The sequence below is a fragment of the Ornithodoros turicata genome, chromosome 5, assembly GCF_037126465.1.
Source record: "Ornithodoros turicata isolate Travis chromosome 5, ASM3712646v1, whole genome shotgun sequence".
Lineage (NCBI taxonomy): Eukaryota > Metazoa > Arthropoda > Arachnida > Ixodida > Argasidae > Ornithodoros > Ornithodoros turicata.
The window spans coordinates 83,590,084-83,610,257 of record NC_088205.1 but is presented as its reverse complement, the minus strand read 5'-3'; the positions used below and the strand labels follow the sequence as shown (position 1 = coordinate 83,610,257).

General features: G+C 47.1%; 1 protein-coding gene across 2 annotated transcripts in view; it reads right to left on the bottom strand.

Moving 5' to 3' along the window:
* The window catches only part of LOC135395067 (rho GTPase-activating protein 7-like), an 89,112-nt gene extending 69,212 nt beyond the window's left edge, over window positions 1-19,900 (bottom strand). Inside the window, exon 1 of one of the 2 annotated variants that reach the window (XM_064626265.1) lies at window positions 19,670-19,900. The gene's annotated coding sequence lies outside the window, so the exon portion shown is untranslated. Of the gene's footprint in view, window positions 1-10,665; window positions 11,019-19,669 lie in introns of those variants that run through there. The other variant, XM_064626266.1, reaches the window with a different exon arrangement.
* Between the last annotated feature and the right edge of the window lie 274 nt (window positions 19,901-20,174).

The window sequence follows — 20,174 nt, the reverse complement described above, 5'->3', positions numbered from 1 at the left end:
GGAATGGCCAGACGGGATGAGTGATGACCCAACTCTGTATGCCGTTAGAAAGCCGCGAATATCGGTCAATTTGGCACGGAGGTTGGAACGTTTCCCCATCACGCAAATTTCTGGTACAAAGCACGGCTAAACCGTATGGGTTATGGATGATGCGTCTTTATTCCTCTTTCTTTTTCCGCGTCTGAAGAGTGATGGTGGATCGGATCTGGAGATTTTGTAGGTCGGAACATTTGGTCTTTGTCAGTGACTACATCGCATTTGTTTTCCTCCGTGTGGGGCCCCTCGAAGCAATTGTGGCGTACAGACATTTTCCCGTTCGGTTACGCCCCATTATGTCGAATTCGCAGCCGGCAATACAGGGTTGGACAAAATAACTCCAACAGCATCACACATCACGCGTTCTTTTCTAAATATGGAATATGATCCGCTTTTGCAATGTACGTGTATATGCGTAAGTCACCCCGGTGTTCTTCATGCATTGCTCCGGTCTCGAGTGCCTGGGAAAGCGTGGCTTCCAGACTATCTGAGACAAAGGAAAATGTTTGTCAGTACGGGCAAGGGTGACACAGAGGAAACTGCCGTAATGCAGGGTGTCCCTCAAGGAAGTGTCTTAAGCGCTTTTCCATTTAATATTGTCACGGTTGTCCTCAAGGAATGTCTCCCGAGGAGAACTCCATATATGCGGACGATGTGTGTATTTGGACTGTCGGAAAGTCCGGCCGGCAATTCAACATCGCTCGCAAAGAGCACTGGACGCCACCAACAACTTCTTGAATGCGCGGATGAATATCTCCACCGCAAACAGCGCTGCCCTTCCTTTTACTCGAAGAGAGATGCGTAGGTTCCAACTTGGGATTGGCGATTGCCCCCTCCTACGAGTCAAGTTTCAGAGGTTCCTGGGTGTTATCCTGGACCGCAACCACTCTTGGACAAGGCACATTGACTTCATCGTCGCAAAGGCTCAGTGCTGGGGGAATGTGATTCGCCACTTTGCTGGTGTGCGCTCGGGCTGCACTGATCTTCTTGTGTTCCACAAAACTCTGGTTCGCGGCTCCCTGCTATACAGCTTGCCCGTATTGCACGGTAAAGGCGCGTTTACATGAAGGCGACATGAGTCGACTGGGCGAGATAGGTCGATCTCCCCTCTCCATGTAAATTCGCCTACATCGACATAAAGGGGACGTCGACGCAGCAGAAATAAGTCGCTACGTTGGGGTATATCAGACGACTGGAGTCTTCTCGCCTTTGCCGTGTAAACCGGGCAAGTCGACTGTGCCGACGGTTTCCGCTACGTCACAACCGCATCTGCCGCCGTGCTCCGCCCGCAACACAGAAAATGAACATGGCGACGGACACGGTTGACGTTCCCACCGGTGCAAAGCGTTTCAAGCCAGCAGCATTGGGCATCGACTGGACCGTTGGTCGAAGGCTTTGATGTGCTTTTTATGGGCTCAGTAAAGGAAGTCACACACTGATAAAACAGTAATGCAATCGCTAAGTAACCATTTTAGTGCCTTGGCGGCGTTGTCACCGACTGAGTCGACTGAATTGCCCGGCGGACTAGGGCGCATCGCTTCCTGCCATGTAAACCGTCCCAAGTCGATCTTTGCGATCAGTCGACGTATGCGCCCATATAAACGCGCCTCCACGTCTCAACACAAGCTTCGGTGTATACTGGCACGCAGCCTACGAACGTGTCTTGGTGTCCCGCGCAGCGCTGTGACGCACGACACTGCTGATTTGATTTGTTTCTTAGAGCACTGGCAAATCTACCAAGGGCAGCGCTGAGGAATTGCCTCAACGTTCATGCAAAGCTTGCCTTGGTCTTTCGAACACTAAAGTATCAACGACGGAATAACCTTGGTGACTGATAAAAAAACAAATGGGGGAGCGTTATCGGTGATGGTAGGTCTGTAAGAAACAATGAATATGGAAAAGTGATGATGATGTTTCCCCGTGGTATATGAGAGGATGAATTAATGGAGAGCGCAAAGGCGAAGACAGGTCGGAGTTCTGTTTAGAGCTCTTCGAGGAGGCCAGTAGCTTACACGAAAGTAAAAAGGGAGCGATGAGCCCGGCACTGATCCGCAGAGGAGCCCCATGGGCCAAGGACTTTGGACAAGCTGAGTGGTTTGTGGTCAAGGAGCCGAAGTTGGCGTCGAAGCACCCGGCGTTCACACGCGTACCGGTCGCAGTCCTCGGTGATCGTAGTTATGGTGCGGCAAGCTGGGCACAGCGCCGCGTTACTGTAACCCGGCTTAACCCAGAACACGGGGGTAAAGGCCACGTTGAGTCGTAGACGCCGCAGAAGTGACGTAAAGCTGCGAGGGAACCACCTGACATCGTAAATGATAATGACGGGTCCACGGCATGAAGGAGTGACCATTGAGTGATGTCATGGCATTATTGCTGACGGGCCAAGGGTGACACCAGCGCAGACAAGGGTTGCCCCATAAGTTCTCGGCCTGACCGAGGAAGTGCATGCGCACGAACACCAAACGCCATCGCAGCACGTAGGAACTCTTCGAGAGAGGTACCGCAAAAAATCGCGCCGATTCGCTGCGTGGATTGGTTGTGGCAGCCGCCGGCATACCATGTGGCGTACCATGTAGTCCAGCTAAAATGGACACATTGAAAGCACGTGCGGTGACTGAATATTTGCCCCGGAAAGGCCCCACTCCGTCTACCGCCCATGAGGGCCTTTCCCCCGTTTTTTTTTCCTTTCGTCTAATAAATATATCCCCCCCCCCCCATGAGGACATGTGGCAACGTTGCCAAGGAGCTCCCCCATCCTACAGCACTGTAATATAGTGGGCAGCTCTATTAAACAAGGGCGGGAAAGCGTGGAAGACGACCTACGTGGTGGCAGGCCTTCCGAGGTGACAGCTCAAGAAAACATCGACCGTGTCCACGACGAGGTGACGAAAGATCGAAGAGTTGACGTCACATGTGGCATGGGCATAGCTAGGCATTTTGATCACAATCATCTGATAAGGCGTGGGTTCCGGCCCCGCTACGAACACACGTGAAGGTCGACATGGCGTATCGGTGAGCTCGATCATGCCACATATTACAGCACTCACCGGGTGACATCACACTTGTGAACAGAGCAGGTGTGATGTTATCTGATGAGTGCGTTAACTTCCGGCATGATCGGGCTCACCGGTACGCCATGTCGACCTCCATGTGAGTTCGTAACTGGGCCTGAACTCACGCCTTATCAGATGATTGTGGTCGTGAGATTCAAAGGCCCGAACCGCCGAGCTACGGTCTTGGGGATAGCGCATATTAACGAGAGGTCTCCTCGAGATGAGTCCCAAGGCTGCTGACACAGCTTTCAGGGATAATCTGCAACTGATGAGGGCAGATGCTGCCAAGTTCCTCGCACGTTACGGCGTGTCGACGAAACCTCGATTTTCTTAAAAAAGGAGAGACCATCACGGAGACGTACTTCGAGACCCCGATTCACCGCCAAAGGTTAGCTATAAAATCCAAGAGCCGCGGCGTGCTTACGAAAGGTGTCCTCTTCCACCAGGACAATGCACATCCGTACCTGGCTGCTGTGGCCATGGCGACCATATACACTCCTGTGGCTTTTCTGTGGCGACCATACTCGTCGGATCTTGCAGCACCAGACTTCCATCTGTTCCCGAAGCTGAAAAAAGAACTTTCCGGAATCCACTATTCCAGTGATGATGACGTCATCAATGTCGTGACCAGCTCTTTGGAGGGCCAAACTCGGAATCTTTTTTCCTTTTCTTTTTCTCTCTCTTTTTTTTTTTTTTCAAGCCTGTAGACGTCAGGGGGGACTACATTGAGAAATAGAATTATCTCGTTTACATCAGCTGAGCCTTTCTGAGCCAGGCAGAGAACTTATGGGACAACCCTCGTAGAAGCGTCTATGTCCATTGGAGAGGATAATGGGCAAGGCACTGCAGTTACGGTGGGCCGCAGCAGCCAGAGCCATATTTGGACTCGTCGGGTACGAGAAAGGAAGAGTTCAACTGAACTACGTAAAAATAAGGGTGTTGGAGTTATTTTGTCCAATCCTTGTATGTTGACCGCGCACAAAACGTACTAGAGGGATCAGCACTGCAATGTTGCATTTCGTGTACGATGTCCCTGTCACGGTGTAAGAAAGAGAGGTGTTCGAACGCGCCTCCGCTCGCCAACGGTGTCGAATCTTTGCTCGTGGATCGGAGAGAGGACGCTATAGGTGCAGCATCCGTCTCGGGGTCTTCTCCTCGTTGTGACCGTGAATCAATCTGCGTAGCGGCTCAGCATGTTTCGTGGCTGTTGCATATGACTTGCGAAAAACGAGGTGCAGGGGAGCATAAAAAATTCGGTGGCGATTTAGCGGTAAATGCGAGAGAAATGAGTTTGCCTTTTCTGGTCCATTCTTGACTTTCGGGTATCCACTTGGGTGATTTCCTCGCTATGAAAAAGTGTGGCTAAATAAAGACTCTGTGTTACGTATGTGACAAGATGACAGCAGCAACTACAATTACTGAAAAATTCACGAAATACTAGCAATGTTCCTGAGTATGGAGTGGGGTCCTGAAAGCCGGGATGGATTCACCACACCGACTTGTTCAAAAATAATAGCATCGAACAAGAGCCATCCTTATACTGAAGGAGGTTATTTATACACCGAGGTGCTTCAACTGCTCCCTGTTTACAAAGCCTGTCTGTAAACACACACTCTCCCTCATTGGCCAGAACAGTCATTTCGCATTCAGAGCTTACTTTTAGCTAGCACATTCGCTGTCTTTTATATACGAAAGCATTATGCGACACACAATCTCCGACACACGGGGCTGGAAGCAATGTTTGACGCTTTTGTTTTGCTCCATCCTCAGATTTCGCTTTGTTACATCAGTTTGGTTCTCGTACGCTCGAAACATCCCAAACAATGAGCGAAAAAGAAATCCCTCAGAAACAAGCTTAAAGTTACTACTTATGCCTTTCCGAATGAAACACTGTGGCGTCATAAATAAATTTTTCTCCTCAATGACAGCTAATCCAGAGCTAGCGGCCATATTTTGCACAAATGTTGAAAAGAAAAAATAACTACAGGATTTGACACCTTCTGGCATGAAAAGGCGCACGCAGCAATCACGAGGGAAATAAAGTGGGCACGTATCAGTAATGTCCGTTCCTGCGATAACGAGCAAGAATGTCGCCTTTTGCCCCACCTTATCCTGGGAGAACATTGGATGGAATCACATGATCGGCCTTATTGGATAAACTCATATCGTGCGTCCGCGAGTTGGAACCCGGTGCGATGCACATTCAAGATACGCTGGATGAAAAGCACCCCTGACTGGAGATCAGGAGGCTCTAGGATCGTACCCGGGCGTCAGTACGTTTTTCCTGAGTTATCTGAACTACTTGTGCCGATAGCAGTCATGGAAGCTCGTTGGATGCAATAGGATATATTGGCCAACTCCTCTGTCGTCCCTGCGCGGCAAACACTACCGAAAACGCTTCGCCACAATAAGGCCTGCTTCCAAAAGCACCAGCGGAGAGCAATGTACACAAACAAATCGAATCTAAAACCTCTCTGCTCGGGAGAACTCCAGCAATTGATAAGATAAAATGAAACCAAGTAATCGATGCCCGCACAATTCTGCCCGTGAAAATGGCCTACACAAAATGAGATCGAACTGTAGGTGGCGCTGCGGCGGAGCCCCGGTGTGGATTCGGAAATTTCATAAAATTGGAATTGGAAAAATCGCGAAATCGCGAACAGAAAATCTCCGGTGTACAGTAGACGTCCACCGAGCACTTCACGAATGACAATTTTCGACAAGGGAGAACGAACAGAAACAAAAGTGTGTGTTTGGAGGATTTCCGATCGGAAAATGAACGAGAGGACAAAAGCGAGATTTTGTTTTTTGCTGCTCTTGTTCGAATACTTTACTCGTCTATCTTATATCGAGTAACAAATCAAATAGTAACAAAATATCAAAATATAATCAAAATATAATACAAAATATAATCAAAGAGTAACAAAACTCCAGTACCAGCCATAAAACTCCTGTCTCCCCCGGTCTGTGCAATCTAAATGTGTAAATGTGCAAGAACACAATAAATGAAGAAGTGACGATGACATGGGATGTGGTAGCCACAAGACCCTACCACACTTCACATATGAGAGGATGAATTATGGTGAACGCGAAGCGACGACAGGCCGGAGTTGTGTTTAGAACTCTTCCAGGAGTCCAGTGGCTTGCATGAAAGCAAAAAGGGAGCGAAGAGTCCGGCACTCCATGGGAGTGACGGAATAGCCCAATTTGTATGAAACCACTTCGCTCAGTGATAGTGCGAGAGGTTCGAGCTTTGATTTGGAATACGCACAAAGAGGTCTCCTGAAGCGGGTATTCGTGCAACGGTGTTAAAATATGTTACGAGATATGTAAGGTCAACTGACTTTTGTGTGAGGTGGCCAGTTAGTGACTATAGGAGCTAAGTTTTTGAATCCAGCGGCTGTCCTGTATGTTCAGAAACATGGCGTCGAACATGTGTGCTTCAAAACACCCACTAAACAGATGTGGTTTGCTTTTTCCCCGCGTCGTGATGGGGAGGCAGATCTCGGCCCTCTGCGATGCTTGCGAAGTGGTTGCGGACACATCACACCTCCTGCTGACCTGCCCCAAGTACACCAACCATCGCGATACCCTTTTCCGCTGCCTCGAACGTTTCGGGCACAACCAGCTCACGCTGGCCGCACTTCTTGGCCCTGTGCCTCAGCACCAACAGTGGGCCGTCACAACTGCCTTACTGCACTTTCTCAAGTGCACTGGCCTGGCCTCTAAGCTCTGAGCTGCGCGCTCCAGGAGCCTCACCTTCGTTTTCTTTCTTCTTCTTTTTTTTCTTCTCTTTCTTCTTTCTTCGCTGCTATTTTTTTTTCCTTCCCTTCTTTCTTTTCGTTTTTGCTTTTCCTCCTTTTTACGGAGACTCACCTTTTCCTCTTCGTCCTTCCCTTTCTATTCATTCTTCGTTTTCTTTTTATTTTTTTATGGAATAGCATGCCGACCTTGGTCTGGCAGACCTTTCCTTTCAATAAATATATATCCCCCCCCCCCCCCCCCCCCCCGCGTCGTGACCCGGGGAAAACCCGCGTCGCCACTTTCGTTTTGTGTTTTCAGTAATGAACTGGTTTCGGTCTACGTATTTCATGCGCGGAGCAGCGCACCAATGCGCTCTTCCGCTCAGCTGTCCGGCTGCAAATTACGTATTCATATCATTCGCCTGGTTCACACGCATGGAGGAAGGTAACACAGGAGCGGCCGTTTCGAACACATGTCACTGGGACCCCCCTGGCGGTCGCGTGTGTCTAAACTGCCATTACTTCCTCTCCACCACGTGATCCTCTCTAAAGTTTCGGTTTTGCAACGCTTTGTTGCTGGCGCTGCTTTCCGTGCTTTTCTATAGTCATGTGCTGCTAAAATGTGAGCACCACTGCGCAAACAACGTTGTGTTAACGTGTTTTTACTACGGCTGCGGCCCTCGTTCAACGGAAAGCATGCTCTGTCACGGAAATAACACGTACTTGAACGGTTGTTTCGTGCCCCTGTGTGGGAGGGAGTCATCTTGAATCGTTCGTTTCAGAGATGACGCTGTGCTGCAGATTCATTTGGTTTCCTCCATTGTTGTGCAAGTTTGATTAATGGTATACTTTATCACTCGAGCAACAAATACACAAACGTCGCTTCTAGTTCTGCGTGCTTGACCCGCAGACCGTGGCTGGTCTTGCAATAGAAGAGTAGACCTCCGAACACACAGAAATAAAACTGCATGCGCGCGTTTACCACTATGCTCTTATCAGAACTCGCATCGTCTGCTTTGGGAGCTGGGGTCACGTGGTAGACAGAAGCATCCCAGAATGCAATGCGAAGACTGGCACGCCCGCTTTCGTCCTCCATGTACACACGAGGGGGTGACGGAGGTCTTTTTGCTTGACACGCACAACCGCAGAGACAAAGAGTGGGATCTGCATACTGGAAGAAATGCACGTTCTGTAGTTTTCTTATCTGTGCTAAGGGAGCTGGTGCAGGGAATTTGACAAGTTGAAAAAGTCGTCAGCTAAATAATGTTCACTGATTTTGAAACCACTCCAAAACATTGATGCCCAGAAACGCAGCCTTCCACGCACGTTTGCCATAGCCGTGCTTGGCTCTCGAACCGTTGTGCAGCATACAATGTGCGTGCAGACCTGCACCACCTACTTATGGACTGCCCGCACTACCAGCAGGAGCGTGAGATCTTGCAGCACGAACTGCATGCGATCGATCATCGCCCATTTACCATAGGCAAGGTGCTGGGCCCATGGTCCAGTCCCGCTCATACACGCCAAGGTCTGCGTCACCTTTGGGACTTCCTGTCATCAACAGGCCTCTCCACCCTGCTTTGATTACCGGAAACCTTATCATCTCCATCATCATCTCTCATCACGTACAAGTGGCACTGGGGCAGCGCCCAGCCTGCTGGCCGGCATCAGCCCCATCTCATCATCGTATCTCTATGTGTGTGTGTGTGTGTACCATAGCATTGCCCTATGCTATGCTACAAGATGCCCAACTCCGGAGGGACAGTTGGTCGCTTTTGTTTCAGCTTTCACCGGAAGCCAACATACTAGAGAAGAGAATTCTTTTCTTCCGAATGAACCACTCACGTAACTCCACTCAAGTGACACGGAGGAAAGAAAGCAAGATGTGCCGTTTCGTTTTACTTTTGACACCGGTGGCGTTCCTTGTGTCGCGTACTTCCGCAACATGTGGAACATTTAACGCGTATAATTACTCCATTTTCACTGCGCTGTCGTACACTAAACGAGTTGATTAAACATCTCTCAACCATTGACACCAGTCCTCGCATATTCATTTACTTCTGTCACATGGCACGGAACCATTTTCTTATAAAATGGTGACAGAAAAGCAGTGCTGGGACAATAAATAGTCACGGCCCATCGTTAGCGTAATTCCTGCAGCGAAAAACGTGTTCCCATCAACCGAGTGAGCTGGAAATAGCTTTCCGAAATAACACGTCGCGGCGGGTGACACGACACCTGCCGCCAACACGGGGACAATCACAATGACCATGCCAAATGTTCTTCTACGGGATCGATTGCTACGTTCTACGGGAAGTGGTCAAATATAGGCCGTCTGAGCGAACGGTATAAAGGGAGGGCAGTGTCCCACGACCTTTGAGGTATGTTGAATAAATAATCCGGTCCGCATCACATCTAGAGCAAGTCAGAGCCAGTCGTTCTTGAAACGTGACACAACTCCCCTATACAAGTGTCCTGCCGACTCATTAGCGTCGTCAAATCTGACGGTAGAAAGTAAACCTTGCAGGATGTTTACCTTTGGCCAAAGAAGGTTTCCTGAGTACAAACTACAAATGTATCGCTTCACTGCCGCCATATAACTGTCACCAACGGGCATAAGGAAAAGACACCAGCGTGGCACGACAACATTTTTCCCATTTATATTAACCGACACAATATCCTTTATCGCGGCACTGCACCGTGGTCTCGATCAAAACACTTTTCTCGACAGCTTCGTTCGGTACACACCCATCCTATAGTTAGCCGCACCTCATGTGGCGAATTTCCCCATTCATCGTCATTCATTTATCTGTTGTTCCGGAAAACGAGCCTTTTCTCGCTAAAATGCGACATCTTCTCTATAATGAGGCTCACGAAGGGAAGAAAGAAGCAACGAAATTCCCTTCGTTTTTTTCTTTGATTCCCATGGCGCGAATTTCGCGCTTTTTCTTGCGGCCCTCGGTTATCAAAAATGCTCTGACAATGGAACCCTCGATGTCGTTTTCATGTTTTGTATCGTGGAGAGAGAGAGACTCGATAATAAGTTGATAAGAGATGTGATAGAGGAGAATAAATTATACCTATGAGCTTGAGCGGTACATTTACCGAGCGACAATTGCTGCGCCACAATATTTCTTTACGTATTATTGCATTTCAGAAAAGAAAAACGTCGTCAATTTTATCCGTTAAGTGGAACTGATGTGTAACGTTTCAGAATGCCATTTAAGCCTTTGTTCTCTATCCCTCCCCCTGTCTTCGTTCATCTTTTCCGTTAATGGATGAATTTCGAGAAATGTTCTTTTACAAAGTACGCCGTTTAGGAATGACGTCACACAAATGTCGGTCGGAGACTCGGAGTTGACCCATCTCTTCTTTTTCATTCGTTTTCATTATACACAATGAAATGAGCCTAATGACTCGTACAATGGCATCCGTCATGGCTAAGACAGTCCGTCTTTTCGAAAAGTTTGCACTTTTTAAGAGCACAGCTTTCGCTTTCCCGTGCATGGTGGCTGGCATCAGCCCCATCACATCACCGTCTCTGTGTGAGTGCGTGTTGGTTGCAGTCACATTTTACAGTTACTTTAACCAAAAGTGGTAACTAGTTACACTTACTCGCAACTTAGTCACTACCCAAGACTGATACAGATATTGGAAAGGACAACACTAAGTCACGAAGAAAAGTACTATCGAGACTACAGAACACAAAACCGCTTCGTGATAATGCTAACACTGCTCACCGAGTTTACCAAAGTACTTCACCCATCGCGAGAAAATAAAAAGTAACAACAATAACAATTATGTTCTGACGATGAAGTGGGGAAAGGGCTCACCGAAAGCTCGTGAAAGGAGAATTTGCGTCCTGGGCCGACTTCTAAGGGGCCGACATATGTCTGAAAGCGTCTGAGGAAAACCCCACAGCCGGCACCGGGATTCGAACCCGGGTACCTTACATGGCCAGCACGCTAACCACTGAGCCACGCGAGCTAGTTAGGAAAGAGTCCTACTTGACGCTCGCCACGGAGCCTGGAACCCGAAAGAACGTAACCGATCTGCAGCACCGGTGAGTGGCCGGCTTGATACTGAGTCCAAAACAATTTGCATCAGATATGTTCCGTAAAGTAGAACAACTACTACCAATGGAATAACAACGGGGCGGAACTCTATGGGCGGAGAGGCTCCTCTAGGATAAAGCCGGATTCAAGTGCAGTAAGGAGGCTCGTAGTGTCAAGGCGGTGACAGGTTTATCGTCCGCGAATACAGGAATGAAGGCAGCGGTGATAAGATGGCCTTCCGTTTGGCCACCGCATAGCAACAGCAATCTGCGTTTCGCCTTCTGGTACGAAAATAATAATACGCAGGAGCACATGCACACTGCGAGAGTAATTTACATGGAATGTGCCGAGAGGATATCGCAGAGAGAAAAATGAAACCAGCGATAAGGGTAAAAAAAATGATGTAATCGAGAGAATAAAAAAGGACATCGCCGCGGACACGTGGAAAATACGAAAAACCGTCCAGGCTTCTTTTTCTGTGGATTTCGACGCGATTTCGTCGTCGCCAAGTTCTACCGAGCCCTGCCAAACAAAAATGGGTGTCCTATCCAAGCAAACGCACAAGCACTCGAAGCGTGTGGTACAGCCTCATAGAATATGAGATGAGCTCGCTGTTTATTTGAGTGACTCAATCCTCGTCAACGCCTCTCGTCATCTTTAACCACGTTGTACAGAGAGATTTTGGGAGGACATTACGTCTGTGACTGGACGAACAAGAAGACGGATTGAAACCACAGCGCTCGTCGTAACTCACATCCCCCCCCTTTTTTTTATCATATCACCATCACCGCAGCGTTCGAAACATACCGGCTTTTGGCAGCTCCTTATCCGAGTAATGGCGGTCTCGCTGTATGCCTGATGGGCCAGTTGGGGGTCTGTTGAAAGTCTCGGCAAACATTGTCCACGTTGATAAAGCTATATCGATGAAAAAAAGAAAAGAAGGCTGCCCAAGTGCTGTCAGGTGTAACGTGTGTCTAAAAGGAAACATGCCTTCTCATGATGCTCAGGGTCACTACGCAAAATAGCAGTTTTTCAACAAAAGTTCGCAGCCAGTTAGAATTTGTAGTTGAGTCATATAGTCGATGCTTTCGCTGCCTGGCTGGACATTATCCGTGGTTTTGTTCTACCAAGTAATCGAACCACCGATTCGAGACAACACGTGCCAATTACGTTTCACCGCATCATGTCTGTCGTAAGCTCTTTTGACGGCAGCGAATCCCCCTCCTCTTTCAAATAACATAACTCAGTAGTCTTCTTTTTTGAATAGCAAGCCAGCTTTTTGCCTGGCTAACCTTTCCTTCGTTATTGATTCCTTTGATCCCGTGATAGGATGAGCCATCCATGTACGGTCTTGGCGAGCAAGGAGGGGAAGACCCGCGGTTATCCTCTGACTCTGCGGGACCTCTTTTCCAGGAACGCAACGACTTTGCCACGACGGTGACCATTGTCCGACGCCGGATGCTTTTCTTGCCCTTTCTGTAGAGCGGACAACTACAGCATGTGTCTGCATTGGGCTCTGTTAGAACAAGTGTTAGTTCCGAAAACTACACTACAATGCCACAGTCGGAGGCTTTTACTGTAACTTGGACCGCCTTACACCTTTGAGACGGTCACCTACTGGTGAAGGTCAACCAACTCGTGAATAGTCTCTCAAGTCAGGTACTTTTTTTTTTCTCTCTCCCTCTATATTTAACGAACAGAAGCCAGTTTGGAACGTTTTATGTAGAATTTCTCCGGGTCATATTTACTTTTGACAAAGGTTATTTTCGTACGAAATGTAATAAGATTATATAATAAACCATTTTATCGTCAGTATCTAGTTGTTGCTTATATTATAAAGTTGTACTTGAGATGCCGTTCTTAGGATGGACACGACAACGGTGGACGAAATGTTATGCGAATGAGGCTTTGCAGAATTTTGTTTTCAAGCGTCGGTGGTGACGGTAGAAAACGAAATGGGCTCCGGCACACTAGTGCAAGTTAGAGGAAATGTAATTCGAACCAGCATTCCATAGCCGCGCTGGCGGTGAGACGAGACTATTGTTTTTGGTGAGTGACCCGTTACTTGGAAGTTGTGCGTACTTTATTGTACGGTGGACGTGGACCGTGAACAACTACGAGGGCATTGAAACCTCGGGTGATAAGCTATATATAGGCAGCAATTATAATATACAGGCTACTTCACTTAACGTGTCACAAAAATAAATTTAAAAATCCATTTGTCTCATTATGAGGTCAATGGTGTTTACGCGTGACTTGGACGAGAAGTCGCTACTTGTCTTCTCGTCGTAGAAATGAAACCTCCGATCATTAACCTTCTTTTTGGTGTTGCTCATGCACGCAGGACGTCGTGCCTGCGATACCCCTGGAAATAGCGAAGCAATGCACGGAGCTCCATCGTCTATAGAAGACTGCAGCCAGTACGTACGCGAGCGACGGGCCTTTAAATCTCAACTTGAAATGCCGGATCAGAGGCCATTCAACATCTGCAAAGTTCTCGGCCCGTGGAGTAACCCTGGACACCAGTGCCGTGCACTTGGCGCTCTTCTTTCCTTTCTGAGGGTCACCGGCCTCCTTCACGAACTGTAGGGATTTCCTTCCCTCGTCATCCTTTCATGTGAACCTTTTTGGAATGGGGTAGGGTCCTGCACTCAACGCAGGGAAACATCCCACATCATCATCATCCATTCATCTATGGTGTTGTTGTTGTTGTCCATCGTCACATCGCGTAAGCTAAGGACAAATAATTGTATAGATGATTCGAACAAATGTTAGAAATTGAACAGCAATTCGATCATTCCGTGAGGCGACTGTGCCAGGAGTATAGAACGGACGACCATCGAGTGATACAGGCGCAAAATGCACATAGGCGTATATGGAAAGGGCTAGCAATATAAAGGAGTGAAACAGTTTATAAGCTTGGCCAGGTCTGTGATGGAAACGTTTCAAGTTCTTTGGAGCCGGTCTGGTTGCGTTACCCCAGAAAGAAGGCTTTCCTCCCTTATGACGTGACACTGATCCAAATTTCTCCAATACCGCTCTTCTGGTTTTGTTATTTCTATACTATTAAAGAATAAGACTAAAGTTTCGGAAATATCAGAACTGAAACCCCGTTAACGGCTTTTACCTTCGGGTGCCATCTGTGGGTTTCGATATTATGTAAACTGATACTGTATCTGTAGATTACGTAGATTACGAGTTCCGTTAGCGACGTACTCGTTCTCTTATGAGACACCCTTCGTTAAATAAATTCTCGACTTTAATGTCTGTCTAGGAATACAATCCGCCAGTGAGCATCATCGCCGTAGAGAATTGACACTCGGGCGTTACGTGAAGCTGTGATCTGTACGGGTCATCAGGTGTAAGAGCGCGCAACATTAATTGCCCCGCAGACATAGACAACGGAGATTGCAGTTGACTTTTTGTCCTCACGATCCAAAGTGTACCCAATGGCTTGTGAGCGCCAACGACCGACAAGATCTCCACAAAGGAGATGTTCTTCCGTGCTCGGAGATCTGGGCCGAAAAACGTTGGAGGGGTTTTAAGCTCGTATCATTTGACACGCGAATTAATTGTGCGCCTCCTTACTTGAGTTCTGTGGACAGGACTTTAGATCTCAAGCTAATACTACTTAAAACGTGACACATAAACTAGAACTCTCGTACGTTCCACAGTGTCCATTCCAATCATGTGACTCCCGGCAACGCATTTTACGAGGGAGCAACAGATAACGCCCTGTCGATGGATACACCATCGGCTACAGTCTCCAAGGTCAAGCTCAAGACGAATCTCGGATGTGCTGAGACTTTCCAGACGGCGCACGCTGACCTCATCCTTTACTTCTGTATACACCGAACGCAGCCTGTGCTGCGTACAGTGTGCGTAATGTGCATCACGGTGCACAGTACGTATCCGGAACTCAATAGTGAGTTTTAGGGGATCGTACGCTATCGCCTTTGCGCACGTAAGGAATAGCGTTGGTGGTTATGCGCACGCGCAAAACATAAAGAGAGCTTCGCGCACTGCGCAGAACCACTACGCTATCCCCTACGTACGCAAAGGCGATAGCGTACGATCCACTAAAACTCTCTATTAACTGCGTTCGACTTGGGTTCGTGTCACGGTATAAATTGCACCAGTGTTAGGGGAGGAGGAAAGATCCCTCTCTGATTACACCTTTCGGGTGGTTGAAAAAACACCGGGCCTGCTTTTCCAGGAAATACCTCGTCTTCGTCATAAAAATCTGCATAATTCGTTGGGTGTCACGAGTGGCCACACCAACCGTTAAAACCTTGTTTGAGTATCTGAACCTGCGCAAGACCAGTAGCAATAGGAAAAATGACGACAACAGAAGGGAACAGTAGGGAGTCTCTTGAGCAAAATGTACTTTCATTTCTAAAAGATTTAAGTAGAGTGGTTACTCTAAAAGTAATTAATTACTTTCTGAACTACTTGCGATTAGTTACTAGACAGCTCCGTGTGAGGGGGACAAAGAGGAAGAGGAGAGAGAAATGGATCCTAGCAGCTCAAGGGACGACATGGAACAACCAGATCAACGTATATGGCCACCAAGAAATAAGACAAAGGTGACGAACAGCAGTGCAGATGCTTCGTGCGAGGTGAACAGCGTCACCTGTTCTCCACGCCTGTGTTTGTCGGCATCAATTTTCCAGATTTATTTCTCCGCACGACCCCAATAGAAGGAAACGGTGGCCTCAACGCGCCCATGAAAGGTGATGGCGTTGCAGCTGTATTTACGCGGGTGTTTCGATAAATACTTGAACTCTATCTCATATTTGAAGAAGCTAGCAATGATGCGAAATTTAACGTGATGGCTCCAAAGTCCAAACACCTGTTTCGTTCGACAGGCTCTCCATCGGGAGTCACCTCGGAAAATGTTTTCGCCGTTAATTGAAATGTCCTAAAAACGTCCGAGGGGAATACACTGCTGGTGCAAATGATCTTCGTCAAGACGGTCAAGAGAGACTGTCAAAGAGCATACATGCCCGCAAGATGAATTCCCACATAAAATGAAGGAACGCCATGTTCTCAGACACCCGCGAGAAAGAAGGGGAGTCACAGGTGATGAAGGCTATGTGGATTACTTTCAACCAGAGACCGAAATCGAACAAGCCAGGCGAGTGCGGAGAAAGTCCTCTCGACGCTTTTTTTTGGGATCACAAAGGTGCTATTGTTGAGCCTATATAGGGGCCATACTGTGATCTGCTAATAACACACAAAGTGCCGTGGGCTGCTCAGGGGTTCTTATCCAACATACGCCTCCATTTTCGACCTTCCATTTCACTGCCTCCCACATTCCTCCTGACCTTGCGCCATCGGATATCTTTGGCCGCCTCGAGGAATATTTACACGAATGAATGGACTTCTCTGCTGGAAGCTTGCAACGCGATGGCGCACCCGAATATTCATTCGTCAATACACTGCGTATCGAACCGCCCTCGCATTGTGCCAGGGCGGTATAGATACCGAACGCTAGTTTGTAATTTACAACACCGAGTGTAAAACCGGACGGTACTCGTAAAATCTGCTAAATGTAAAGCTTACAACAACAGCACATAGAGCAAACTGAACGCGTGTTCACTTGTGCGACATCTGCGGTTTCACCAACGCTGGTTAACTTTAAACCCAGAACGAGGGTCGCTAAAACTTGAAGTTAACACTCAATTCTTTTTTCGCGAACGTTAGTTGGTGAATGCTTCAGTGACAATAACTCCCGTTAATCTCGGTTCAGATGTGAATCGGCGTTGGTGAAACCGGGCCTAAAACACTCAATTCTTGTTTACGAATGTTAGATGATGACGTGACGAATGTTTCAATGCCAAGAACTCCCTTTAGTGAAACAATTTAAATTCGAGATATGGGACCGTTGACCTCGGTTCAAATATTAATTGGCCTTGGCGAAACCTGGACTTAGTGATTGGTCACCAACCTATATGCAGTTTCATGTAGGAGATCTAGTTGATTGAGGTGTTTCTGACCCGGCAAATCGGGTTTAACCGAGACTAAACTCGACTGACCCTCCCCCCCCCCTCAAAAAAAAAAAAGAAAAGATAAATAAAAGGAAAGTCAGGTATCCAGGAAACATGATGTTTGTGCGAGCCGTGCCAACATCCATGACGTCATTGGAGAAAAAAAGAACTCGGCGCAGACAACTTGTTTTCTAGAATGGAATCTGCTGCCCAATATTTTGCATCCGAAATATCCCGTAAACTTGTTCAGTCTGTCTTCCAATCTTATCGGCGTCTGCGGCACTTCCCTTAAAACATCCAACAACAAGGTCGTCGCAGCCATTCGAGTTTCCATCTTTGTCCTTCCAACAGCGATTCATTTCTTCTTATACTAGAGTCGTATTAAAAACGGCATCTCCGACATTGCAGCTGAACTTTAATAACATATTGTTATCCTTATGAAAAGAACCTTTGTCAAAAGTAATTACGACCAGAAGAAATTCGTGGAACATTTCAAGCCACTATGTTGGCTTTTGGCGATTAAATACGGGGAGAAAAAGCAAATGCCCTCTAAGCTTGAACACGAACGACTATAGTATCAATATCAACCCATGCAGTATGAATATTCACTTATTCGTGCTCATACCCCGCCCTATTTGCTTTGGAAGAAACGCCGGTTCGACAATACAATTCCGTCTTCGATTCGGAAATCGGATGGAATACAGAATTATTCGCTTCGCATCAGTGCCGGGCTCTTCGCTCCCTTTTTGCTTTCGTGCAAGCTACCTCAAAGAGCTCTAAAAAGAACTCCGACCTGTCTTCGCTTCGCGCTCTCCATTAATTGATCCTCTCATATCAACCTCTATGAAGTGGCTCCCATGTCACTTCTCCATCATTTATTGTTGTTGTTGTCGCTTCGGCATTCAAAAAAATAGAAAAGGAATGTGAAAGAAATTATGTTCTGAGGCTGGAACACTTTCATCATAGAAAAGGAATATTCGCGCAGGTGTACCAGTGAGATACAAGAAGCAATTTCACGACAGGTTTCTTTTCTGAGTTTTTTCTTTTTTTTTCTTCTTCTTCCTCCACTTCTATTTAGTGTACAGTCTTCTAGATACGAGTTTCGGTGTTCACAAACATTTCCGTCGTCTAGAAATTAAGTTACGTAAATGTTGAAATTCGACTTTGAAAAAAAAAAAGAAACTTCTTTGGAAGTATATTCCCCGGAAGCGACTACTTCAAGCGCGTATAGCACGAAGTAAATCAAAAGTAATTCAGTTGGATGAGTAACTGTAGTCAAATTACGGTAGTTTCAAGTACATTGAAGTCATGTAACTATCAACAACATCACCAGGGCCATCGTTGATAGTTTTTTTTGCTCCGTGTGCGAGGTAGTTGTTGCACCACGAGTTCTTTTTTTTTTTTTTTTCACTATTGCGTTTTTGTTTTCACATTTGTGTACATCGTACACAAATGACTCATAGTCACTTGTGCGTAGTCATCTGGGTAGTCATTTGTCTGCAGTCATATTGGGCGATGAAGGCAAATATCTAAACGCGGATGACTATGGTCGTATTTCACCTGACGAAGTCCAGATTCCACGCGTCTAATATGCTTCATTCTTTCCATTCATTCGTGCCGTAGCCAACTCTAAAGCTTTTCAGTTGAGGTATTTCTAGGAGCTGATTTTCCGGATTTGGCGGTAAAATTTGATAAATCCGGATTTAAAAAAGGATTTAATCTGACACGGAAAATACGAATCGAAATTCAAAATGATCTTCCAGCAGGAGTTGAAATCCGAACTTGAGTTCGAATTACGGTTACCGGTAAAATGGAATATGAATCCGATTTGTGTCATCAAATTCAAATCACTGCACATGGGTGTTCTTCCACAGGGTTATCTGGGTGCTGTCTCGATCAAATGGTTCCTGTCAGAAAGCTTTAGTTCGTTGTACTGTCCAGCGATTTCACGCCGTCATTGACATACTTAATTAATCACCGCCCTCACAAATTTTGCCAGTGGCGTGCCTACGTACGTAGTGCGGCATTTGTCACACACCTCTAAGTACTTGAAGCACCACCATTGAGCGAACGCACTTCCGTGTCTCAGGACAGAATGTCTTCACCAGTACTTATCGGGCTGGCCGTGAGTGACTTGCCCGTCAATTCTTACGTCACCGAAACCGGACATGCAAATGCTCGAGATATACAACACATTCTCATCCTAGTATCCCGGAGCCCAATGCTTGGACCTAAAAAGAAGCGAGTTATATGACGGTCATAATTTAATGCGGAATATCGCAGCTAGATGATCCCGATGCAAAGCGATGCATTCCGAATCACATCTCACGGAGAAACCACACCCGCCCACGCAAATGGCGCTTTCAGCTTTTTCATAGTTTCTAGGTGTTGTTCTACAACAGATGATGTCATGGTCCTTAGACTCTAGTGGTTTTGTTATGAACCGACCTACCACGACCCTGCCACACAAGGGGTTACGAGCGTTGAGAATGCGGTAAAAGTTTTGTAGTACGAAGGAAGAGGGTTGTCCTTCCCTCGCCCGTTTGTGTAAACAACTGAACGTGAAGTGTTAAAGTTAGCGTAACCATAATTGTCCACTCTACTTCTGTATATCGAAAAATACGTTCTCCTCAAACGCATTTTTAACCAACAATTTATACTAGCCTCTTCGTGGCTAACAACGTTCCGTTTTCGGCCACAAACCATACGCTTCGAAACTATTACCGGAAGGGGAACCCTTCAAACTAAGTAGTACTTGATGCCACGGTACTCTATAGGTCCCACAGACTTACCGCAGCGAGCAGAACAGTATCCATGTACACGTTGCTTGGAGCTCAGCCACCTGTTGAACGTCGTACAACAGAAACGGATGGTCGAGAAGCCTTTGCACTGCACCAAACGTACACCCGGTGTTAATCCCTCAGAGCTGCGAAAATAATCCCATGTGGTGGTCGAAACTCAGGTCACAAGCCAGAATCATCGGACGACAACGTTTGGCCCGACACGTCTGTGGCGAAAGTGAGATTTGTTTTTTCTCCTCCCAGTGGGCGCCCCAAGCAGAGGGTAAGGAGAACTTCCGGCCGAGTCCATTGTGCGAGGGGTGAACGGCTCAAGTATGGTGGATAGTTCCTTGATATGATGGCTTTGAGGCTTTGACAGGACTTTGTTGCTGGATCACAGCAAATGGCGAGTACCCAACGCGAGTGTATGTACAGGTTATAAAATGCGGAAATATTTAACCAAAGCCTCCGTGTGTGGAATAAACGGACAACACCATCCTATTCATATATAGATCAT